Source organism: Protopterus annectens, chromosome 3.part1, assembly GCF_019279795.1.
Source record: "Protopterus annectens isolate FY-2018-M chromosome 3.part1, PAN1.0, whole genome shotgun sequence".
NCBI classification, from domain to species: Eukaryota; Metazoa; Chordata; order Ceratodontiformes; family Protopteridae; genus Protopterus; species Protopterus annectens.
Genome location: NC_056732.1, coordinates 1,731,340,699 through 1,731,368,292, shown reverse-complemented (window position 1 = coordinate 1,731,368,292; position 27,594 = coordinate 1,731,340,699). Strand labels below are relative to the sequence as shown.

Here is a 27,594-nt window from a genome sequence, read left to right as displayed (position 1 = left end):
TCAGTACTAATGTGTCATATATGTGAGGGCTGTACTCCTAACATTCAGTACTAATGTGTCATATATGTGAGGGGCTGTACTCCTAACATTCAGTACTAATGTATCATATATGTGAGGGGCTGTACTCCTAACATTCAGTACTAATGTGTCATATATGTGAGGGGCTGTACTCCTAACATTCAGTACTAATGTGTCATATATGTGAGGGGCTGTACTCCTAACATTCAGTACTAATGTATCATATATGTGAGGGGCTGTACTCCTAACATTCAGTACTAATGTATCATATATGTGAGGGCTGTACTCCTAACATTCAGTACTAATGTATCATATATGTGAGGGGCTGTACTCCTAACATTCAGTACTAATGTATCATATATGTGAGGGGCTGTACTCCTAACATTCAGCACTAATGTATCATATATGTGAGGGGCTGTACTCCTAACATTCAGTACTAATGTATCATATATGTGAGGGGCTGTACTCCTAACATTCAGTACTAATGTATCATATATGTGAGGGGCTGTACTCCTAACATTCAGTACTAATGTACCATATATGTGAGGGGCTGTACTCCTAACATTCAGTACTAATGTATCATATATGTGAGGGGCTGTACTCCTAACATTCAGTACTAATGTATCATATATGTGAGGCTGTACTCCTAACATTCAGTAATAATGTATCATATATGTGAGGGGCTGTACTCCTAACATTCAGTACTAATGTATCATATATGTGAGGGGCTGTACTCCTAACATTCAGTACTAATGTATCATATATGTGAGGGGCTGTACTCCTAACATTCAGTACTTTGAAACAATGAACAAGCACTAATGTGTCATATATGTGAGGGGCTGTACTCCTAACATTCAGTACTTTGAAACAATGAACAAGCACTAATGTGTCATATATGTGAGGGGCTGTACTCCTAACATTCAGTACTTTGAAACAATGAACAAGCACTAATGTGTCATATATGTGAGGGGCTGTACTCCTAACATTCAGTACTTTGAAACAATGAACAAGCACTAATGTGTCATATATGTGAGGGGCTGTACTCCTAACATTCAGTACTTTGAAACAATGAACAAGCACTAATGTGTCATATATGTGAGGGGCTGTACTCCTAACATTCAGTACTTTGAAACAATGAACAAGCACTAATGTGTCATATATGTGAGGGGCTGTACTCCTAACATTCAGTACTTTGAAACAATGAACAAGCACTAATGTGTCATATATATGAGGGGCTGTACTCCTAACATTCAGTACTTTGAATAAGACATTAAACAAAGCTCACATTTGTCTGATTTTGTCTGATCTGCAGGTTATTAAGATGGATGTTTTGAACTATATGGATTACTTTCATATAAGAGTATAATCATATCGTTCAGTTTCAATCTTGCACTAAATTTGCTTTGGTTTTTGAGCAGCAGCAGATTTTAGATGTCAAGATATTTCTTTTACCAAATATGTTATATTTGGTTTCAGTATTATCTGCTCCTCCCTTAAAATTCTAATTCAGTGGTGGGGGAGAAATATTTTGCAATATGATTAGTGGCCACATTAGCGTACCTTGGTTATAAAAGTTCATCTATGGTTAATGGGCACTGATTGCTTGGATCTCCTGCACCTGCGCCCATTTTTGTTAGCAGTTAATCTGAGTGCCAGGGTAGGTTGGTAAGTCAGAAATGTCAACTGACTTGGAAGAATATGTAAGCTTGCTCCAGATGGCTCTGCTGAGTTGTTAAAATAGGCTTAATAATGAGAAAAGAGTCTCCAGGAATTAGTGGATGGCTACTTAATGGCACCTATTGGAGGTACCACAACATGTTAGGGCTCTAAGTTTGTCTGCCTACTTTCAGGCTGCATTAGAATATTTAGAAAATCTTCTTTGAGGGTCTAACCAAATTTGCATAATAGCCTGCGGATTGAGTTATGAAGATACTGTTATTCTGACATCAAGTCTGTGATATGAAAAACACAAATGTGTCTGCTCACCCCCAAAGGGAATCATAGTTGAACAAAGAAGAAACATAGCTTTATTTTGCATTTTAGGGGAGGAAAAATCTCCCAACTTCTTTTCAAAATTTACCCTACTTATCAGGTTTGCTCTCTCCATTCTAAGTCTCACAGTTAGCAAGAAAGTGGTACATCATAAACTGTCAGTGGTGAGGATGTTGATGTTAAAGAAGGTAACAATCATTCCCAACCTGCAAATAGCCATCTTTAATGTTACATATCATGAGTTTCTGGTGTTCTTGGAAGTTGCAAAGATTGTTTTTTGTCAGCAGTGGCTATTTTCTGGGTGTCATAAGACAAGTTAAAGAGGTAGATTAATGGGAATTTGCTGGTTGTTTTTGATTTCGAACGATTTTTAGAGAAATACTGTTTTGTAGGGCTTGAAGCCTATGCTTCTACCTTCTAAAGGACTGGCTGGATTTGGCATCCCTGTCTTCCCTTGATATATTAAAACAGGACATCAGAATGGAATTTTTCTGTTGTTCTTTTTTATTGCCCTCAGCTGTATAACTCATTGATAGAAAATTTTTACTTTTATGGTGTCATAACTGGTAAAATAATGTTTTTTTTTTGTTGTTGTTGTATAACAGGGAGTAAATGTGGTCTTAACAATGAGATCACTGAGCCAATTTTATATGCACTAGCCTAAAGATAGGTTAGCCATTGGACATTTTAAGGAGTGATGGATTTTTTCCCTAAGCTTGCCATAACCTTCAAAGGGAGAGTGTGATTGACTGCTGAGTACACTGTAGTCATGGAATAAACTTGCTGTCTTGTAGCACATGTTAACATGTATTTTGCATGACATACAATACCAGGCATGTGGAAATGAATAGACTAAAAGTTGTGGGACACACCGCAGGGTGTTTTAGCCAGAGAGTATGTGCTGGGGTAGCCTCATTTCCTTTTTTGGGAAGTGAGAAGTGATGAATTCTTTGAGAGTTGGCATATTGAGGGACTGTTCCTAATAGGTAATGAAGGTTTTATTTTCTTAAAATAAGCAAAGAATCAGAAAAGATTTCTTAACTCTTGTAAAGCTCAGATGATACTATGCGTGATAAACATCCAGTTATAGACATTTCTTGGAGCTTTAACTATAAGTCAGGTAATATTGCTCAGTAATATAATTTATTCAGGGTAAGATAGTAAAGTGGTCATCACCTTTCAAAGATTTGGAGTCAAAGACGTGACAACAAATTGTGATTAAGATCACCTTTGGTGCCATAAAATCTTTATTGTGAACTTTTTAATGTGAATAATGATCTGTAAAGGAAAGTTAACTCATATATTATAGCATTTCAGAATGCCTTTAGAGCTAGAAAGAGACTTTGTCTGTAATACCAAAATAAGCATGTGTTAAGTAGGAAAATCTGAAGAAAGATAAAGACCACTGATAGTGTATATAATGAAACCAAAATAAGCACACGTTATGTAGGGAAATCGGAGGAAAGATGAAGACCATTAGTAATGTATATAACAAAAGAGCAACATATTAACTAACGAGTTTCTTCAGCACCCCTTATCATTTATTACTGCATATCTTAACTTAAAATTTAATTCAGCTTTACTACAGATTTGGGACAGGGATTGTTGGTGTTCAAACAGACATGTGCAGGCTTGACTTTTTCTTGTGAAGGTGGCAGATTCTTAGTAGAGCAAACCCCTCACATCTGCCCTGTCATCACAAACATGGGTGTGTCAGCACCATTCACTTACTCATCACTGCTAAGGGTCTCCTACTAGCCTTGTGACTACCCCCTGCATGTGGTTCTTAATATGTCATGAAGGCAGTATAAACCTGGGCAGTGTTTGGATATAAGAGGTTTAGTGCACTATTATTTATTACACATAGATAAGTGTTCTCTGATCAAGTATTTTACATAACAAAATAAAGAAAAGAAAAACAACATAAAAAATATTATCTGGAAAAGTGACTAAAGTTGACCACAGTAGACCTTGTTTCATTATGGATTACTGTACTGCTGATCTAGTGTCTCTGCAGCACAGCATGGATACTGAGCAGTGATGACTAATACATCATGGCAGGTCATGTGATTGCTTTACAGTGTTGGATTCTTTGTGATGTATGCTCATCATGAGTTCAATTGGCATAATAAATAAGGTTTTCACCTCCCATGCAGAAGGTACAAGATTCAAACTTGATCTCTAACCAATGCCTATTAGGAGTTGCATGTTCTCAACATGTGTCTGTGGGGGTCCTCCCACCTCTGAAAAACATGCTGAGTTTTTCCCTCTTAAAATCACCACCATCGTCCAGGAAGAAAGAGGTCATAATCCCTCTCTACTCATCCCTCATTAGACCTATTATAGAATACAACGCCCCATTTGGTATGTACCTCACTAGACACCTACAACAACTGGAAAAGCCACAAAAATACATCATTAAGAGGATCTTAGGCCTTAGACACATGCCCTATATGGACAGACTCAAAACACTCCAGCTATACTCTGTCTCTTACCACCTACTTAGAGGCGATCTCTGCTTGACCTACAAAGCCATGTCTGACCTAGAGCTGCTAGATATGCTACACCTAAAGAATATCCCTCCATGGCACATGCTCCAGGGACCTTACCCTCATTACCACAATAAATAGAACATGCTGGAGGGACAGGTTCCTAACCCAGAGACTTCCTATACTCTGGAACAAACTTCTCATTCACGTCAAGAAGAGCACTTCACTGGCCCTCTTTAAGAGAAATCTTGACGAGTGGCTGGGCAATAGGGAGTTCACCCCGGGGATCACTTTAGTGGCCTTGCTTGACAGGGGCACTGGGAACTAACTTTGGGTGGCATGATGCAAGGAATCTTCTTGGGCTAGGCATATATAGGCTCCAGGGCTGTTAGCCTAGTACACACCTATGAACCTATGAACCTATGAACCTATCACATACAAAAGTAGCCAAAATGAACTCAAGTAGACTTCGTCCTAATAAAGAAAGTGAAGTGGCATAGAATCAGTGATTGAGAAGTCATCTCCAGCAAAACAGAGCTACAGTTATCCCAATCCACAATGGGGGATCCACCTTGGATCCCGGAAACTACCGTCCCATCAGTCTGACAAGCCTTATCTGCAAGGCCATGGAGCGTATTATCATGGAACTTATAAACAAAGACATTAGCAACCTTCAAACACTGGACCCCACCAAGTTTGGGTTTGTGAAGGGCCGATCTTGTCTCCTGAACCTGATTGACTTCTTTGAATCAGTCTCCAGAGCCATGGACAAGGGTAAGGTGGTCCACACAGCCTATCTAGACCTTGCCAAGGTCTTTGATACCATCCCCCACTCTGGAATCATAGATAAACTTACCAAGTTGGGCATTAATCCCTATGTCACCCAATGGGTTGCTAAATGGCTTACTGATAGAACCCACACTGTAAAAGTAGCCGACTCCAAATCCAGCTCCAGACAAGTGACAAGTGGAGTACCTCAGGGTTCAGTCCTGGGGCCGCTCTTGTTTGGCATCTACTTCTCTGAAGTACAGGTCAACACTAAGGGACTCTGGCTAACAAAGTTTGCAGATGACTGCAAACTGGGAGCCATTATTGAATCCCAAATGATGTGGATACTCTACAAAAGGGCCTTACAGAAACAGATGCTTGGTGCCAGAGCCATGGGCTCAAGCTCAATGCCAAGAAATGTATTGTTATCCCCTTTGGGAAAAAACATGTATCCATGAATTACCATATAGGTGGCAGTACACTAAACACAGAAAGTGTGATAAGAGACTTAGGAACACAGGTGGACAGTGGTCTCACCTTCGATAACCACATCGCCACAACAGTAAGGAAATCTTTCTATGTGGCACACCTCATCACGAAGGGCTTTTCATCCAGAAAAAAGGAGGTCATTGTCCCACTGTACTCATTCCTCATTAGACCCATTATAGAATACAACGCCCCATTTGGTATGTACCTCTCAAGACATCTGCAACAACTGGAAAGGCCTCAGAAATACCTCACTAAAAGAATCACAGGCCTAAAGCAGATGCCCTACACTGACCGCCTTAAAAAACTCCAGCTATACTCTGTCGCATATCATCTACTCAGAGGCGATCTCTGCTTAACATACAAGGCCATGTCAAACCCAGAGCTGTTGGACATGCTACACTTAAAGAAATCCCAATCCCTCAGAGCTACACGATCCAGGGATCTAAACCCTGTCATCACAATAAATAAAACATGCTGGAGGGATAGGTTCCTGACCCAGAGACTCCCAAGACTCTGGAATAGATTGCCCATACATGTCAAGCAGAGTGCCTCTTTGGACCTCTTCAAGAGGAACCTTGACGATTGGATGGGAGAAAGGAAATTCACCCCAGGGATCACGTCAGTCGCCCTGCTAGACAGGGGTCCAGGAAAGTAAATAATGTGGGAAGAAATAGCCAGGGAATTGTTATGGCTAGGCTTGTATAGGCCCTAGGGCTGATAGCCTAGTACCAACCTATGAACCTATGAACCTATGAACCAAAGCAAAAAACATCATTTGGCATATAAGGTCAACAGAGAGCCTGAAGACCTGAAAGTAGACTGGAGAGAGAGCACAGCATTTCAAGGAATTAACCAGGGATCTAGAACTTCAAGAAGAGGAGGAAATAGATGGAGGTGAAGAAGAATGGCAGCACCTCAAAATAGTATGTGTGAGGACTCAGAACAGACATGTGGCCAAGCAAGGCATGGAAACAAGGTACATAAGGAAGGAAAGTGATGGAATGCAAAAGTCCAGGAAGAAATCAAAAAAAGAAGGAGTGCAGGAAGAAGTGTAAGATAGAAAAGACAGACCAGGCTAGGAAGGAATGCTGGTTAGCTAACAAAGAGGTTAAGAGAGGAGTTGCAATAGCAAATAAGGCATCAGAGGTATTCTAGAAACTTCTGGAAAGTAACTCAGTAGATGGCTCAAAGAAACTATATCAGCTTGCAAGGGAAAGACAGAAAGATACTAAAATGAGATACTAGAAAGTAAATACAATGCTACTTCATGAGCTTATTGTTTTTTTTTTATTACAGATAAGATAATGCATGGGAAAGATTCAGTTTTGAATTCCACCTAATATTCTATTACTATAAGAGCTACTTGTCAATGTGAAAGAACAAATCAGAGATTTACAAATGCAGTTATCTTAGTGTGTTATAAAATGTTCATAAACTTATCAGTACATTGTGCAGCTTAAGAATGTCTCATTAACTGTCTGCCTGTTTAATGTGAATGGACGAAGTCTGACTCTCACCAACTGAATGTTTCAGTGTCAGTCTTATGACTAGTATAAAAACAGATAAAATTGTCTGTGTATTGCAATGTATGGTATGTGACTATAAGACTAATCTAGAAATATGTGCTCTTTTCTGGTAAATCATTTACTCTTTATCGGTGTTATTACATATGTTATTACATATGCTTAGTTCATAGATACTTACTAGGCTATTGTTCTTTGAGGATCTTCATCAGCCTAGCCATGAACTCCCTCTGTGTTTCTAGCCTTAGTGGCTTAGTCTTAAGGCATCCATATTTTCTGGAACTCTTGCATACCCCAGGTAAGATAATCCTTTAATACTGTATGAAAACCCTTGTACACTCACTTTAAATAACCCTAACTGTGGAGTATTTTATTTACACAATTCTCTATGTCCATTAGGGGCAAGGGTGATAAATCAAAATTAAGGGTACGGTTTCTAATTCATTCATTGAGGTTATATATGCACTAATTAAGTGACATGGTTAACTCACCTAGAGAAGAAGTTGTTTGAGGCAAGTGGAATTCTGCATGACACATATGTATCCCTCCTTTATTTTCCATTTAACTTGTAGTACAGATTGTAGTCTCTAAAGTAGATACTTCAGCCACAGTTTAACTTGTGGGTATTTAGAAAGTCTAAAAGGATGGAGTCACCATGTATAAGAGGTGGTGACCCCCCTTAGCAGCCTTTAGGACACCTACTAGGCTATTAAGACACTTACTAGGCTATTGATCTTTGAGGATCTTCATCAGCCTAGCCATGAATTCCCTCTGTGTTTCTAGCCTTAGTAGCTTAGACTTAAGGCACCCATATTGTCTGGAACTCTTGCATAGCCCCAGATGAGATAATCCTTACTATTGTGTGAAAACCCATGTGCGTCCACTTTGATAATCATAACTGTGGAGTATTTTATTTAGATGATTCTCTGTAACACTAGGGGCAAGCGTGACAAATAGAGATTAAGGGTAGAATTTCTAATCCATTCATCTATATATGTCAAAATTAAGTGAAATGCTTATCTTCACCCTGAGAAGAAGTTGTTCTAGGGTAGTCGAACTCTGTAGGAGACATATGTACCCCTCCTTTAGTTCCCATTTAACATGCAGTAGAGATTGTGGTCTCTAAAGTGGGTACTTCTACCACTGTTTAACTTGTGGATATTTAGAAGGTTTGAAAGGATGGGATCACAATGTAAATGAGGTGGAGACCTCCCCATAGCAGCCATTATGACACTGTGAAAAAGGACTTGGATTTGAGGCAATCTCAGCATCTCTTATAATTTAATTCCTTGATTTTCATCTTTAGAAAATGCAATGGTCAGGCAGTCTGAGTCAGATGATTAGGACAGGTACATGCCTATAGAGCATTATATTCATAGACTGGCCTGAGTGCATTGTAAAGGACATATGATTGCTTCCCTGGATTTGCATTCTATACTGTCGAAAATAAGCACTTTCTCACAGCAGTCAATGTATGTTGAAAAATTGAAGAATTTTTGGCTCCTCAGAATTGGGTTAACATTCGCGAACGTTTTGTTAAGGTAAAAGTTGAGAGGGAAATTTTGCTGTGCAAAGCATACATTCATGCTGTTTTATTTTTAAACCGTGGTTTTGACATCAGCTATTTATTTGTGCCAGTCTTTGCTGAATGGTTTTTATGTCTTCTGGAGTGTTCATAATGGCTCAGGATTTACAGTCATTAGCAAACTTCATCAGGCAGAAGCCTTCATAATTTGCCGTAACATCTGAGATGTATATGAAAAAAGGAGCATAGTGAGGAACAAGCCCTGGTGTTCTGCAGTAGTGACAGGCTTCTTGGGTGAAAGGGATGCATCCACCTTAATAACTTGTGTTTTATTTGTGAGACTATTTGTCATTCAAGATGTTCAAAAAGGATTTTCATTTAGCTAAATGAGATTATTGGAAAAGAAAACAAGTGGTTTCAGGTAAAGTGCTCCCCAAGAAAAATATGCAGATAAATGAAGGTAATACAAAGGAAGTACTCCATGGCTGGCACAGCAAAGATGATTTATTAACTTTATGAACAAACTGGTTAGCGCTTTCACGTTCTAACAAAACGTTTCTTCAGACCTCAACAGACACACTCCCATGTTACATTTTTATACAAAATTAAATGCTCATTATCCTATTAGTGTGATAATTACATTATTTAAAGTGCAAGCAGTTGCTATATAATTAATTAAAACATTTATTCTAAACAGTAATCTAAAAACAATAAAATTATTTTAACATATTGTTGAAAAAACCTAAAATCATTCATTTCTATACAATCAAGATATATAAAACCTTGTTAATATATGTATATATATATTGATATAGATATGTAAAATCTAAAACTCCAGATATGTTTATTGTATACGATCAAAATGCATAAAACATTGTTGATATATATATATATATATATATATATATATATATATATACACATTAATATAAATATATAAGGACTAAAACCATGGATATGTTTATTGAATCAATTATAGACTATAGAATATGAATTAGTATATGTGACATAATACATATTGTAAATTATAATATAGATTAATAGAATACTTAAAATATGAATATATGTACTTTAAAATGAATAGATTATGTATATATGTATCAAAAAAAAAAAAAATATATATATATATATATATATATATATATATATATATATATACATGTGTGTGTTTCTATAAATATTGTCTGTGTATATAAATAAAGGGGGGTGTGTATGTATATATGTGTGTACTTATATATGTCTTGTATACAAATGAAAGTGTTTGTATGTCTGTGAAAGTATATTATCTAAGATGTGTACATATATGTGTGGAGATGTTTCATGCTTATGGATCCCAAAATATTAGGAATCTAAAACAAAGATAATCCTAACAATATATTATGACATGATAGTTTCATAATAGAACCCTAATCATCGATTAATGAGAGTATGTATACAAGATTAATAATAATAATTGAGATAACAACTAGAGATGACCACAAAGGTGTTGTGTATAGGCACTATTTAAAACATAGAGAGTGGAGTTGATTATTTATAATGTTTAACATTTATGACATTGTGCTCAAGATGTGGTTATTCCCACAGAAAAGTGAAGTAAAATCAATGTTTGTATGGTCTGGCCAAGAGGAATGGTTTTAGTGAAATCTTATCATTCAAACCATGTCCTTTATTGGCCTGCAGTCTTATGATCCATTTATTTTCTCTCTCTTCTGTATAGTTCTTAATGTTGCCCAACCTATCTGTTTTCACTATCAACTCCAATGCCATAAACTTGAAGCTATGTCTAGTTCCTTCCATAATGACATGCTTCGCTAACGCATTATTCTCATTTTCTTTATTTATAGCGTAAATGTGTTCCCTAACTCTTTCTCTAAGGGTTCTGTTTGTTTTCCCTATATAAAATGACATACAACATTGACATTGCGCTATATATATAAGGTCCCTAGACTTACAGTCTGCATATTTGTCAAAGACAATTCTTTTCCCATTATCTGGATGGATGAATTCATTGCCATTCAACATGTAGCTGCATTGATTGCAGTGCCTGCATGTAAATGTTCCTTTCCTTTTCGAATGTAAGAAATCTTTTTTGCTGTCATTATTTTGTTCATAACAGAGTAACCTTTTTAAAGATTTCATGTTCTTATATGTAATATTAGGTCTATCACCTGCTATTTCTTTTATTCTATCATCTATCATTAGCATCTGCCAATTTTTATTTATTATTTCTCTTATTTTATTATTCTTGTTGGTGTAGGGTATAACCAATCTGGTTTGTGTAGTATTTCCTGTTTTATTTACTTTTTCTTTTTCTCTACTATCATGTCTATGTAAATATGGCTTTCCTTTACTTTTTCTAAATTGGCTGTTTTTAAGAAAACCTTCTCAGTACTAGTCCTATCATACCCTCTCCCCATAAAATTCTCTTTTGATCTTTACTGTTGTTCATCATGTCTTATTTCATCTGTCACCAACCTGGAAATCCGTAATGATTGATTTTTAACTATGTTGGAGAAAATATGTCTAGGATGCATGCTATCCTGATGTAATAGACTGTTTCTCCAGCATTCCTTTCTATATAAATCTGTATCTATCTTTGCTCCTTTCTTCATGATGCGTACATCTAAGAAATCTATACCTTCAGTTGAAAAAGTATGTTGGAATCTTAAAAAGTCTGTTGTCCCATTGATGTATGTCACAAATTCATTTAACCTTTCTATTGTGTCATCCCAAATGAGAAAAACATCGTCTACAAAACGCTTATAGAATTTTATATTCTCTGTGTATGGATTATTTCTTTGTATATATGTCTCTTCCCAGTATGCCATCACTAGATTTGCATATGAGTTGGCTACTGGTGTTCCTATCACTGTACCCTTTTTTGTAAATAGTATCTTCCATTATGTGTGAAGACATTATTCTCTAAAACTATTTCTAACAGCATCATATATCTCATTACCAAGTTACTTGGAATATTCTTTTGAATTAGTAATAATCTGACATATTCAATGCCTATGCTGTTGGGAATACACGTGAAAAGGGATGTCACATCCAATGTTACTAATATATCTCTTTCAATATTGCTGTTTCCATCTATATAATCTGCATAGTTATAAAGGAATTCTTCAGTATCCCTTATTATAGATTTAATATCAGTTAACATAGGTTTCAACTGTTTCTCTAAATAAATCGAAAGAGGCTCCGTTGCCCATCCCTTTCCAGAGACTATTGGTCTTAAAGGGGGGTCATATAGATTTTTATGTACTTTAGGTAGCCCTCTGTATGTTGGTATAAGTGGTTCTTTAACCAGAAAGTAAATGTATAAGTCATTGTCAATTATATTACAAAGTAACATATCATATAACATCTCTTGTATATTTCTGATCACTCTATTTAGAAATATATTATTTAAAATCTCATAGGTACCAGTTTCATCTAATAACTCCCCCATTTTCATCATATACATACATTTGTCCATTATCACCACAGAACCACCCTTGTCCGCTTGTCTAATGATGATATCATTATTCAATTGTAATTTCTTTATTGCTTCATTTTCACCATTATTTAAATTATAATATTCTAGTCTTTCATTTTTAGTATAATATTCAATCAATTCACTTTCACATGTTTTCTCAAAAGCTTCAATTATGGGATTTGATTGTGGTATAAATGTGGATTGTTTTTTAAAACCATTTTCACAAGAATTGACATTATTAACGTTGTTAGCTAGTAAAAGTCTTAAATTCAAATTTCTTGTAAATAATTTTACATCTACTATAACATCAGTGACATCCGCATATTTGGATGGTATAAAGGATAGGCCTTTGTTTAACAGAGAGCTCTCAGCCTCGCTTGACATACCTTGAAATGTTAATAATCAGTCCCTCTGTATTGGACGAAGTATCTTCCTTTGGAACTTGTGTATTTCCTCTGAGTTTTTCCGTTTTTTCATTGTTTTCGTTGTTGGCCAAACTCTCCGTTCCATGTGCTTTATGGGATACGGAAAAGAATGATCCCCTTCTAGTTCAAATAGGGTGTCCTCTTGAAAAAGTACACATCCATTGTTAATGCCTTTCTTCTTACTGGTTCCATTGGTGGCGTCTCGCTGGGCAGCGTTCATCGTTGCATTAGTCCCTTCACAGTAATCCGCTGTTGTAGGTTGGTTATCACTATAATTTTCACTTAATGGCTCCCTCCGGTCAGTATTCACCTCCCCTTCGGTCGCATGGATAATAGACATTTCCTGTCTTGATCTGGAATTCGTGCGTTCCTCACCATTCAATACGTGATTGTGTGACGTCAAGTCATCAGGAACTCTAACTGAAGGCGTTGTCAAATCATCTTGGTTCAATAGAGAGTGCGCAGTACTTTGTAAAGTTACCTCTGCATATGATCCCCGAAATTGCATACCCTTTTTATAGTTCATGTTGGGTGGTTTGTTATTATTATAAACATTATTGGTATCATATTTAATAAAATCCTTCGGCCAAGAAAAGACCTGTCCCTTTTTGAAATCGTTGTAATCTCTTTCCAATTTCTTTTTCTTATCCTGTAATAGTTTATTGTCCAATAAGGATAAAGTAGTAGTCAAATCCTTATGAAAAATTACCATTTCATCATGTTCCAAAAGATTTTTCAGTTTACTTTCCAGCATACATATGTCTTGGCTTAACGAATCTTCTATTAACTGGTATTGTTCAATTAATAATTTTATATAGCCATAACTTGTTTCCATGTTAAGTCTCTGCCATTTAATCAAAAGTTCCGGGTATGTATTGCCGAACATCGGCATTTTCAAAACCCGCAAACCTCTTGGAATTACCTTAAAGCAGAGGCACGCTTCCATGTGTTGCCTTTGCCATTGCGTGCTTTTTAACTTATGGAAACTGTTCTCCAGTTTCCTGGTTAACTGGAGTACCTCCATATTACGCGGGATGTTTCTCTGTTTGGCTCCTTCAGCCGTTAAGTCATCTTTGGTTAATTTAAGTAGTGGATTATTGTCCAAAGTTAGCATTTTGATGAAAATAGATGGAGAAATCTCCGTATTCACCAATAATTGATCAACGTTTTCCATTGTACCAGTTGCCATGTCCCAATTCCACAAAAAAGACACAATATTGGAAAAGAAAACAAATGGTTTCAGGTAAAGTGCTCCCCAAGAAAAATATGCCGATAAATGTAGGTAATACAAAGGAAGCACTCCACGGCTGGCACAGCAAAGATGATTTATTAACTTTACGAACAAACTGGTTAGCGCTTTCACGTTCTAACAAAACGTTTCTTCAGACCTCAACAGACACACTCCCATATTACATTTTTATACAAAATTAAATGCTCATTATCCTATTAGTGTGATAATTACATTATTTAAAGTGCAAGCAGTTGCTATATAATTAATTAAAACATTTATTCTAAACAGTAATCTAAAAACAATAAAATTCTTTTAACATATTGTTGAAAAAACCTAAAATCATTCATTTGTATACAATCAAGATATATAAAACCTTGTTAATATATGTATATATATATATATATATATATATATATATATATATATATATATATATTGATATGTAAAATCTAAAACTCCTGATATGTTTATTGTATACGATCAAAATGCATAAAACCTTATTGATATATATATATATATATATATATATATATATATATATATATATATATATATATATACACATTAATACAAATATATAAGGACTAAAACCATGGATATGTTTATTGAATCAATCATAGACTATAGAATATGTATTAGTATATGTGACATAATACATATTGTATATTATAATATAGATTAATAGAATACTTAAAATATGATTATATGTAGTTTAAAATGAATAGATTATGTATATATGTATCCAAAATATATATATATATATATATATATATATATATATATATATATATATATATATATGTGTGTTTCTATAAATATTGTCTGTGTATATAAATAAAGGGGGGGTGTAGAACGTGAAAGCGCTAACCAGTTTGTTCGCACGCAATGGCAAAGGCAACACATGGAAGCGTGCCTCTGCTTTAAGGTAATTCCAAGAGGTTTGCGGGTTTTGAAAATGCCGACGTTCGGCAATACATACCCGGAACTTTTGATTAAATGGCAGAGACTTAACATGGAAACAAGTTATGGCTATATAAAATTATTAATTGAACAATACCAGTTAATAGAAGATTTGTTAAGCCAAGACATATGTATGCTGGAAAGTAAACTGAAAAATCTTTTGGAACATGATGAAATGGTAATTTTTCATAAGGATTTGACTACTACTTTATCCTTATTGGACAATAAACTATTACAGGATAAGAAAAAGAAATTGGAAAGAGATTACAACGATTTCAAAAAGGGACAGGTCTTTTCTTGGCCGAAGGATTTTATTAAATATGATACCAATAATGTTGATAATAATAACAAACCACCCAACATGAACTATAAAAAGGGTATGCAATTTCGGGGATCATATGCAGAGGTAACTTCACAAAGTACTGCGCACTCTCTATTGCACCAAGATGATTTGACAACGCCTTCAGTTAGAGTTCCTGACGACTTGACATCACACAATCACGTATTGAATAGTGAGGAACGCACGAATTCCAGATCAAGACAGGAAACGGCTATTATCCATGCGACCGAAGGGGAGGTGAATACTGACCGGAGGGAGCCATTAAGTGAAAATTATAGCGATAACCAACCTACAACAGCGGATTACTGCAAAGGGACTAATGCAACGATGAACGCTGCCCAGCGAGACGCCACCAATGGAACCAGTAAGAAGAAAGGCATTAACAATGGATGTGTACTTTTTCAAGAGGACACCCTATTTGAACTAGAAGGGGATCATTCTTTTCCGTATCCCATAAAGCACATGGAACGGAGAGTTTGGCCAACAAAGAAAACAACGAAAAAACGGAAAAACTCAGAGGAAATACACGAGTTCCAAAGGAAGATACTTCGTCCAATACAGAGGGACTGATTATTAACATTTCAAGGTATGTCTTAAGCGAGGCTGAGAGCTCTCTGTTAAACAAAGCCCTATCCTTTATACCATCCAAATATGCGGATGTCACTGATGTTATAGTAGATGTAAAATTATTTACAAGAAATTTGAATTTAAGACTTTTACTAGCTAACAACGTTAATGATGTCAATTCTTGTGAAAATGGTTTTAAAAAAAAATCCACATTTATACCACAATCAAATCCCATAATAGAAGCTTTTGAGAAAACATGTGAAAGTGAATTGATTGAATATTATACTAAAAATGAAAGACTAGAATATTATAATTTAAATAATGGTGAAAATGAAGCAATAAAGAAATTACAATTGAATAATGATATCATCATTAGACAAGCGGACAAGGGTGGTTCTGTGGTGATAATGGACAAATGTATGTATATGATGAAAATGGGGGAGTTATTAGATGAAACTGGTACCTTTGAGATTTTAAATAATATATCTCTAAATAGAGTGATCAGAAATTTACAAGAGATGTTATATGATATGTTACTTTGTAATATAACTGACAATGACTTATACATTTACTTTCTGGTTAAAGAACCACTTATACCAACATATAGAGGGCTACCTAAAGTACATAAAAATCTATATGACCCCCCTTTAAGACCAATAGTCTCTGGAAAGGGATGGGCAATGGAGCCTCTTTTGATTTATTTAGAGAAACAGTTGAAACCTATGTTAACTGATATTAAATCTATAATAAGGGATACCGAAGAATTCCTTTATAACTATGCAGATTATATAGATGGAAACAGCAATATTGAAAGAGATATATTAGTAACATTGGATGTGACATCCCTTTTCACGTGTATTCCCAACAGCATAGGCATTGAATATGTCAGATTATTACTAATTCAAAAGAATATTCCAAGTAACTTGGTAATGAGATATATGATGCTGTTAGAAATAGTTTTAGAGAATAATGTCTTCACACATAATGGAAGATACGATTTACAAAAAAAGGGTACAGCGATGGGAACACCAGTAGCCAACTCATATGCAAATCTAGTGATGGCATACTGGGAAGAGACGTATATACAAAGAAATAATCCATACACAGAAAATATAAAATTCTATAAGCATTTTGTAGACGATGTTTTTCTCACTTGGGATGACACAATAGAAAGGTTAAATGAATTTGTGACATACATGAATGGGACAACAGACTTTTTAAGATTCCAACATACTTTTTCAACTGAAGGTATAGATTTCTTAGATGTACGCATCATGAAGAAAGGAGCAAAGATAGATACAGATTTATATAGAAAGGACTGCTGGAGAAACAGTCTATTACATCAGGATTGCATGCATCCTAGACATATTTTCTCCAACATAGTTAAAAATCAATCATTACGGATTTCCAGGTTGGTGACAGATGAAATAAGACATGATGAACAACAGGAAATATTAAAAAAGAATTTTATAGGGAGAGGTTATGATAGGACTAGTACTGAGAAGGTTTTCTTAGAAAACAGCCAATTTAGAAAAAGTAAAGGAAAGCCATATTTACATAGATATGATAATAGAGAAAAAGAAAAAGTAAATAAAACAGGAAATACTACACAAACCAGATTGGTTATACCCTACACCAACAAGAATAATTAAATAAGAGAAATAATAAATAAAAATTGGCAGATGCTAATGATAGATGATAGAATAAAAGAAATAGCAGGTGATAGACCTAATATTACATATAAGAACATGAAATCTTTAAAAAGGTTACTCTGTTATGAACAAAATAATGACAGCAAAAAAGATTTCTTACATTCAAAAAGGAAAGGAACATTTGCATGCAGGCACTGCAATCAATGCAGCTACATGTTGAATGGCAATGAATTCATCCATCCAGATAATGGGAAAAGAATTGTCTTTGACAAATATGCAGACTGTAAGTCTAGGGACCTTATATATATAGCGCAATGTCAATGTTGTATGTCATTTTATATAGGGAAAACAAACAGAACCCTTAGAGAAAGAGTTAGGGAACACATTTACGCTATAAATAAAGAAAATGAGAATAATGCATTAGCGAAGCATGTCATTATGGAAGGAACTAGACATAGCTTCAAGTTTATGGCATTGGAGTTGATAGTGAAAACAGATAGGTTGGGCAACATTAAGAACTATACAGAAGAGAGAGAAAATAAATGGATCATAAGACTGCAGGCCAATAAAGGACATGGTTTGAATGATAAGATTTCACTAAAACAATTCCTCTTGACCAGACCATACAAACATTGATTTTACTTCACTTTTCTGTGGGAATAACCCCATCTTGAGCACAATGTCATAAATGTTAAACATTATAAATAATCAACTCCACTCTCTATGTTTTAAATAGTTCCTATACACAACCCCTTTGTGGTCATCTCTAGTTGTTATCTCAATTATTATTATTAATTTTGTATACATACTCTCATTAATCGATGATTAGGGTTCTATTATGAAACTATCATGTCATAATATATTGTTAGGATTATCTTTGTTTTAGATTCCTAATATTTTGGGATCCATAAGCATGAAACATCTCCACACATATATGTACACATCTTAGATAATATACTTTCACAGACATACAAACACTTTCATTTGTATACAAGACATATATAAGTACACACATATATACACACACCCCCCCCCTTTATTTATATACACAGACAATATTTATAAAAACACATATATATATATATATTATTTTTTTTTTTTTGGATACATATATACATAATCTATTCATTTTAAAGTACATATATTCATATTTTAAGTATTCTATTAATCTATATTATAATATACAATATGTATTATGTCACATATACTAATACATATTCTATAGTCTATGATTGATTCAATAAACATATCCATGGTTTTAGTCCTTATATATTTATATTAATGTGTATATATATATATATATATATATATATATATATATCAACAAGGTTTTATGCATTTTGATCGTATATAATAAACATATCTGGAGTTTTAGATTTTACATATCTATATCAATATATATATACATATATTAACAAGGTTTTATATATCTTGATTGTATACAAATGAATGATTTTAGTTTTTTTCAACAATATGTTAAAAGAATTTTATTGTTTTTAGATTACTGTTTAGAATAAATGTTTTAATTAATTATATTGCAACTGCTTGCACTTTAAATAATGTAATTATCACACTAATAGGATAATGAGCATTTAATTTTGTATAAAAATGTAACATGGGAATGTATCTGTTGAGGTCTGAAGAAACGTTTTGTTAGAACGTGAAAGCGCTAACCAGTTTGTTCATAAAGTTAATAAATCATCTTTGCTGTGCCAGCCATGGAGTGCTTCCTTTGTATTACCTACATAAATGAGATTATTAACTATGACTGAAAAGTCTCAGAATGTGATATCTTTGAATATTAGATCTGCAGAATGGGGACATTGTTTCTGTCATAGGTTCATAGGTTGGTACTAGGCTATCAGCCCTAGGACCTATACAAGCCTAGCCATAACAATTCCCTGGCTATTTCTTTCCACAATATTTACTACCCTGGAACCCTGTCTAGCAGGGTGACTGACATGATCCCAGGGGTGAATTTCATTTCTTCCATCCAGTTGTCAAGGTTCCTTTTGAAGAGGGCCAAAGAGGCACTCTGCTTGACATGTATGGGCAATCTATTCCAGAGTCTGGGGAGTCTCTGGGTCAGGAACCTATCCTCCAGCATGTTTTGTTTATTGTGATGACAAGGTTTAGATCCCTGGAGCATGTTGCTCTGAGGGATTGGGATTTCTTTAAGTGTAGCATGTCCAACAGCACTGGGTTTGACATGGCCTTGTATGTTAAGCAGATATCGCCTCTGAGTAGATGATATGCGACAGAGTATAGCTGGAGTTTTTTAAGGCGGTCAGGTTAGGGCATCTGCTTTAGGCCTGTGATTCTTTTAGTAAGATATTTCTGTGGCCTTTCCAGTTGTTGCAGATGTCTTGAGAGGTACATACCAAACGGGCGTTGTATTCTATAATGGGTCTAATGATGGATGAGTACCATGGGACAATGACCTCCTTTTTTCTGGATGAAAAGCCCTTAGTGATGAGGTGTGCCACGTAGAAGGATTTCCTGACTGTTGTGGCTATGTGGTTATCGAAGGTGAGACCACTGTCCACCTGTGTCACTAAGACTCTTATCGCACTTTCGGTATTTAGTGTACCGCCACCTATATGGTAATTAATGGATACATGTTTTTTCCCAAAGGGGATAACTATACATTTCTTGGCATTGAGCTTGAGCCCATGGCTCTGGCACCAAGCATTTGTTTCTGTAAGTCCCTTTTGTAGAGTATCCACATCATTTGGGGATTCAATAGTGGCTCCCAGTTTGTAGTCATCTGCGAACTTTGTTAGCCAGAGTCTCTTAGTGTTGGCCTGTACTTCAGAGAAGTAGATGCCAAACAGGAGCAGTACCAGGACTGAACCCTGAGGTACTCCACTTGTCACTTGTCTGGAGCTGGATTTGGAGTTTGCTACTTTTACAGTGTGGGTTCTATCAGTAAGCCAGTTAGCAATCCATTGGGTGATGTAGGGATTAATGCCCAGCTTAGTAAGTTTATCTATGATTCCAGAGTGAGGGATGGTGTCAAAGGCCTTGGCAAGGTCTAGATAGGCTGTGTGGACCACCTTACCCTTGTCCATGGCTCTGGAGACTGATTTGAAGAAGTCAATCAGGTTCAGGAGACAAGATCAGCCATTCATGAACCCAAACTGGGTGGGGTCCAGTGTTTGAAGGTTGCCACTGTCTTTGTTTATAAGTTCCATGATAATACACTCCACGGCCTTGCAGATAAGGCTTGTCAGACTGATGGGATGGTAGTTTCCGGGATCCAAGGTGGATCACCCCTTGTGGAGTGGAATAACTGTAGCTCTGAGCAACTCAGTGGGCACAAAACCTGAGTTGAGGCTATGATTAAACATAACACTTAGGTGAGGTGCCATTTCATATTGTAGTTCATTTAGTACACAGCCCGGGATGTCATCTGGTCCCATGGATGCTGTATTCTTAGATTTGGAGAGTGCGTTTTTTACCTGTGTGGCCATTATTACCTGAATTTGGCAATCTCTGGTATTGAGATGGGCCATTTAGGTGGTGAGAGGGGGGGTGAAGTTGGCACTGAATCGATCTGCCAGAATATTGGCAATATCCTTGGGATCAGTATAATTAATGCCATTCTGTTTTAGCTCAGAGCAGATCTGAGGATTGCCATTTAGATTCTTGACATAGTTATAGAATGCCTTGTGGTTGTCTTTGGAATCTTTGGCAATTTTATTTTCGTAACTAGCTTTGGAGGATTTTATGAGGGATCTCAGTTTCTTACTGAGGCTGGTGAGGGAATTTTTTGCATCCTGGGATCTTCCTCTTTTCTGCAACATTTTCTTCCTTTTGTTGTAAAGTTTGTTTATTGCAGGGGACCACCAGATTGGCTTCCTTTTTTTTTGGGTGAGAGCATCTTGGTTCTATTTGGGATGGCACGATTCATGCATGAGTGGATGTGCTCGTACAGTGCCTTAGTGTAGGATTCAGCAGTTGAACTTTCAGTTCCCATTTGCATGGGTGTCATGAAGTTTGTCACTTCTGACTTGAGTAGCATGAAGTTGGCTTTGGAGAAGTTTTTTATGGAGGTTTCCTTACTGAGGGGTGGGGGTGGGATGTGGATGCTAAGGGTGATTAGCTTATGGTCAGACCTGACTAATGAGGGGGTGACCATAGGTGTGGAGCATCGATTTCCCATGTTGGTAATGACCAGGTCTATGATATTAGAACCCCTGGTGGGACTATGGATTAGTTGTTCCAGGGCATTGGAATTTATGAATTCCAAGAACCGTTGGACAAAGGTGTTGGTGCATGAGTAGTTTTCCCAGTTAATGGCAGGGTAGTTAAAATCACCCAGTATTAGGGTGTTTGGTTCTATCTTAATATTTTCCAGTATGTTTAGAAAGGTGTAGTGAGAATCTTGGGGTATGGTGGGGGATCTGTAGCAAGCTACAATTTGGATTGCAGTCTTACTTAGTGTTAGTTGCACCTGGAGAATTTCAGACGCATTGTGTTGGGCAACTAGCCTGTTGGTGTGAATATCCTTGGAGAATATTGACACTCCTCCACCTTTACTGTTTCGGTCCTGGTTTGGTGGCCGAAAAGTGTGGTAAGAGTTGTAGCCTGGTATTGCAGGGGTGCTCTCTGGAGCCTTGAACCAGGTCACAGTTACTGCACAGTTATCTATGTTCTCCATTTTTAGGAGTGCCTCAAGAGAGCGCATTTTGAGGATTAGACTTCTAGCATTGAGTAGCATTACCTTCAGATTTTGCATGCTTGTACCTGTTACGGTAGTGGTTTTGTCCTTTGAACTTTGCCTGTCATTTTAATATTATAAAATACGACCGTGTGTTTCTGCTGCACGACCGCATTAGAGTATCTGATCAATTTTTGAAGTTCTTCCTAATTTCTATGTAAAGTAAACATTTCAGTCTGTCAGAATAATGTGAGTCTGGGAGTCGATTAGAAAAAATGCAGAGGATTTGGATAGGATATACAATAATCCATATATAGGGTGGCTGGGAACAGTGCATATTTCAGTCTTTACATGATCTTCTCATCTCTAATTTCTGCATCCACTGCAGATTACTGAATGTTGAATAGAAGTTCCATGTTATACTCTTTTTATGCCTTTTTTAACTTTGTGACCATGCGTCCCTAGATTAGGCTATAATTTTGTGAATCAATATAATCTCTTGATGAGAAAATGGAATTAATAGACACTTTCATGGCAAGGAAATGAAACACAAGAAAAATACTCACTGGCAACATTAAAGGCTGCAGCAGTTTCAGCCCTGCTGGCTTCTCCAGCACCTGTAATGAGAAAATAGAAGGATTTTTTCATTTAAATGGAAAACATGAATGAATAACACCACCTGTGTACTGTATATTCTTGGTAATATATAACATAACAGCTTATAGTCTTAAAATGAAGAATGAGATAATCTGAATGAAAACAGCACAATAACGTATGACTGCAGGACATTTCCTGTAATGTATACTGTGTCACATGAAATTTGTGTAAGATAAGACTCATTCCCACAAGTTAGTCTATATGGAGATGATATCCCACATCTGTATTAATTTCAGAACTTTCTGTAACCCATTGATTATGGCAAAAAGTGCTTGTTATAAGCAATTAGACAAGATTATGCACATTCTAATTCTGAAAGAGCTACTTGTCAATGTGAAAAAGTAATCACAGATTTACAAAGGCAGTTGTTTTAGTGTGTTACAAAGTGGTCATAAACTTATCATCAGTACATAGTATACCCTAAGAACATCTCCTTAGCTGTCTGTCTGTTTAATATGAATGGATAACGTTTGACTCCCACAAACTGAATACTTCAGTGTTAGCCTTTTATCTATAAAAATAGATAAAAAATCTGTTAACTGAATTTTTAAATCTCTGTGTATTGCAATGTATGGTAAAGGACTATAAGACTAACCTAGAAATATGTGCTCTTTTTTGGTAAATCATTTACTTTTTACTCTTTATCTGTGTTATCACATATGCTTATGGAATTTTAGCTAAAGAGGTTCAAAGATACTTACTAGGCTATTGTTCTTTGAGGATCTTCATCAGCCTAGCCATGAACTCCCCCTGTGTTTCTAGCCTTAGTAGCTTAGTCTTAAGGCACTTATATATTGTGGAGCTCTAACATAGCCCCAGGTGAGATAATCCTTTAGTATTGTTTGAAAACTCTTGTACGTCCACTTTGACTAGTTGTAACTGTGGAGTATTTTATTCAGATGATCCTCTATGTACATTAGGGGCAAGGGTGATACATTAAGATTAAGGGTACAGTTTGTAATCCATTCATTGAGGTTATACAGGTACTAATCATGTGACATGATTAACTTCACCTACAGAAGAAGTTGTTCTAGGGAAGTGGAAGTCTGTATGAGATATATGTACCCCTCCTTTATTTTTCATTTAACTTTTAGTACAGAGTGTGGTCTGTAATGTGGGTACTTCTACCACTGTTTAACTTGTGGATATTTAGATGTTTGAAAGGATGGGGTCACCATGTAAATGCGGTGGAGACCTCCCCTTAGCAGCCCTTAGGACACTGAGAAGAAGGCCTGGGATTGGAGGTCGTCACAGCAGCTCTTATGACGTCATCCCTTGATTTCCTTCTTTAGAAAATGCCATAGTCAGTCTGAGTCACATGTTTTGCACAGGTACATGCCTATGGAGCATTATATTCAATGACATGCCTGAGTGCATTGTAAAGGACCGTGATTACTTCCATGGATTTGCATTCTATATTGTTGCAAATGAGCACTTTCTCACAGCAGTCAATGTATGTTGTACAACTGAACACTCTTTAGCTCCTCAGAATTGGATTAATATTCATGACAATTATATTAAGGTAAAAGTTGCAAGGGAAATTTTGCTTTGCAAAGCACACATTTATGCTGTTTTATTTTTAAATCATGGTTTTGACACCAGCTATTTCTTTGTGCCAGTCTTTGCTGAATGTTTTTTATGTCTTCTGGAGAGTTCATGATGGCACAGGGTTTACAGTCATTAGCAAACTTCATCAGGCAGAAGCCTTCATAATTTGCCTTAACATCTGAAATGTATATGAAAAAAGGAGTATAGTGAGAAACTAGCCCTGGTGTTCTGCAGTAGTGACAGGCTTCTTGGTTAAGAGGGATGCGTCCACCTTAATTATTTGTGTTTTATTTGTGAGACTATTTGTCGTTCAACATGTGCAAAAAGATTTTCATTTAGGTGAATGAGATTATTAACTATGACTGAAAAGTCTCAGAATGTGATAGCTTTGAATATTAGCTCTGTGCAATGGGGAACATTGTTTCTGTCATTTTAATATTATAAAATAAAACTGTGTGTTTCTGGTGCACAACTGCATTGGAGTATCTGATCAATTTTTGAAGTTCTTCCTAATTTCTATATAAAGTAAACATTTCGGTCTGTCAGAATAATATGAGTCTGGGAGTCGATTAGAAAAAAGGCAGAGGATTTAGATAGGATATACAATAATCCATATATAGGGTGGCTGGGAACGGCACATATTTCAGTCTTTCCATGACCTTCTCATCTCTAGTTTCTGCATCCACTTCAGATTACTGAAAGTCGACTAGAAGTTTAATTTGATATTCTTTTTCTGTCTTTTGTAACTTTGCATCCATGTGTTCCTAAATTAGGCTATAATTTTCCGAATCAAGATAATCTCTTGATGAGTAGATGGACAAAATAAACACTTTCATGGAAAGGAAATGAAACACAAGAAAAAATACTCAATGGCAAAATTAAAGGCTGCAGCAGCTTGAGCTTTGCTTTCTTTTCCAGGACCTGTAATGAGAAAATTGAAAGATTTCATGGTTTAGAATTTGTTTGTGTCTTTCGGCTTTTTCCCGGTTAGGGGTCGCCACAGCAGAACTACGGTCAGCTAATGATTGGCAGTAGATTTTTACATGCTGGCTTGCCGGGTCTAACGCACAACCTTCAACGAAGGAATGCCCATTCACGCATGTCGCCACACAGAAGACACTCTAACTGAGAATCGAATGGGCAACATCTAACTGTGAAGCGACGCTACCGCAGCACCACCACTGCAGTATTTTATGGTTTAGAATTAAAAACATGAATAAATAATACCACCTGTGTATTGCATAATTGTGGTAATATATAACATAACTGTTTATAGTTGTAAAATGAAGAATGAGATAATCTGGATGAAAACTGCACATTAACTTATGAGTGCAGGAAATTTCATGCAATGTATACTGTGTCACATGAATTTTGCATAAGATAAGATTGATTCCCACAAGTTAGTCTAGATGGAGATGACATTCCACATCTATATCAATTTCAGAAATTATTGTAACGCATTGATTACGACAAAAAATGCTTGTTCCAAGCTATTAAACAAGACTGTGTACTTTCTAATGCTGAAAGAGCTGCTTGTCAATGTGAAAAAGTAAACCAGAGATCTATAAATGCCAGTGTTTTATTGGGTTACAAAATGGTCATAAATTTACCATCCATTCATAGTACAGCCTACAAATGTCTCCTTAACTCTCTGTCACTTTAATATTAATGAATAAAGTTTGAATCCCACAAACTGAATGCTTCACTGTTAGTCTTTTATCTATAAAAATAGGTAAAAAAATCTGTTAACTGTATTTTTAAATGTCTGTGTATTGCAATGTATGGTAGGTGAGTATAAGACTAATCTATAAATATGTGTTCTTATTTGTTAAATAATTTACCCTTTATCTGTGTCATTACATATGCTTATGGAATTACCATTTAGATGTTCATAGATACTTTCTAGGCTATTGATCTTTGAGGATTTTCATTGGCCTAGCCATGAACTCCCCCTATGTTTCTAGACTTAGTGTCTTAGTCTTAAGGCACCTATATTTTGTGGAACTCTTACAGAGCCCCAGGAGCGGTAATCCTCTAGTATTCACAGATAGCTTACGACAGCTGCTCACGCTGGTTAATGCTCTTGTTTGAAAGACGCTGAATCGTTGAATATAATAAAATACAAGAGCAAAAGCAAAGCACAAACAAGTCTTTTCGACTCTCAAAAAATTCAAACCATTTATTACAAATGATAAGCGCTTTCGCTAACAAGTAGCTTCATCAGATCATATATTATTTTACTAAAACATGTGATGCTTAAATACTATACATCATCAAACAATTTATTCAAAAGAGCCAATCATTAACACCTGATAATATAGTGCATTCAACAAGTTAAAAAATATATTAAATACAATTCCAATACATATTAATTATGATTGCCTTCTTACAATAAATATCCTAATTATTAACTATAAAACTAAATCTAATGAAATAGAGAGAAATTATTTGAGTAACATAAATACAGTTTATCATATAAATAATTCCTTTCATATAAAAATACATTTAGTATCGCAATTAAAAACTGAACCAATGAGATAAGAAATATATATATGTATACAATCTATAATATAAATATATGTATACATAGATAAAAAGCATACCAACATAATAATACCTATAGAAATATATATAAATATATATATATATATATATATATATATATATATATATATATATATATATATATATACATATACATATATATATATATATATATATATATATATAAATATAAATATATAAATTCATAAAAAGAATATATACACATAACAGGTATAGAAGATTGTATGAATATGTAAAAAATATATATGAAAAGAGAGAAAACAGAATAAAAGTGAATAATTAAACCTATTAATATTATTCACTTCATATTATATGTAGTTTCATTTTATGTGCCTACGTTGTCTTAGTGTAGGTTTTATGGACACCTTGTCATTTAGTCCCGAACCCCTATCTGCTCTTAGCCTAATTATCCCTTTCTTCCGTACGTGACATAATATTTCCACCTCTAATATCAGGTGTAATCACTTCTAATACCCTAAACATAAATTCATGTTCAGTACCATTTAAACTAACATGTTTAGCTAGTGCATTCTGCATGTTATTTTTCCTAATATTATAAACATGCTCCCTTATTCTATCACGTAGTGGGCGGTTTGTTTTGCCCACATAGAATGAGGAGCAAATTTTGCATACTGCTAAATAAACAACATTAGCAGTCATACAGTCTGCATCTACTTTGGTAAATATTTTCCATTATCAGGGTG

General features: G+C 35.5%; 1 protein-coding gene and 1 long non-coding RNA gene across 2 annotated transcripts in view; both read right to left on the bottom strand.

The window, feature by feature from the left end:
- LOC122797851 overlaps positions 1 to 27,594 on the bottom strand; it is an 875,220-nt gene that overhangs the window by 688,462 nt on the left and 159,164 nt on the right. The window lies entirely within an intron of this gene.
- The window catches only part of LOC122798646, a 43,311-nt gene that overhangs the window by 1,081 nt on the left and 14,636 nt on the right, over positions 1 to 27,594 (bottom strand). The window contains exon 3 of the long non-coding RNA XR_006364289.1: positions 22,687 to 22,737. This is a non-coding gene — a long non-coding RNA (uncharacterized LOC122798646). The remainder of the gene's footprint in view (positions 1 to 22,686; positions 22,738 to 27,594) is intronic.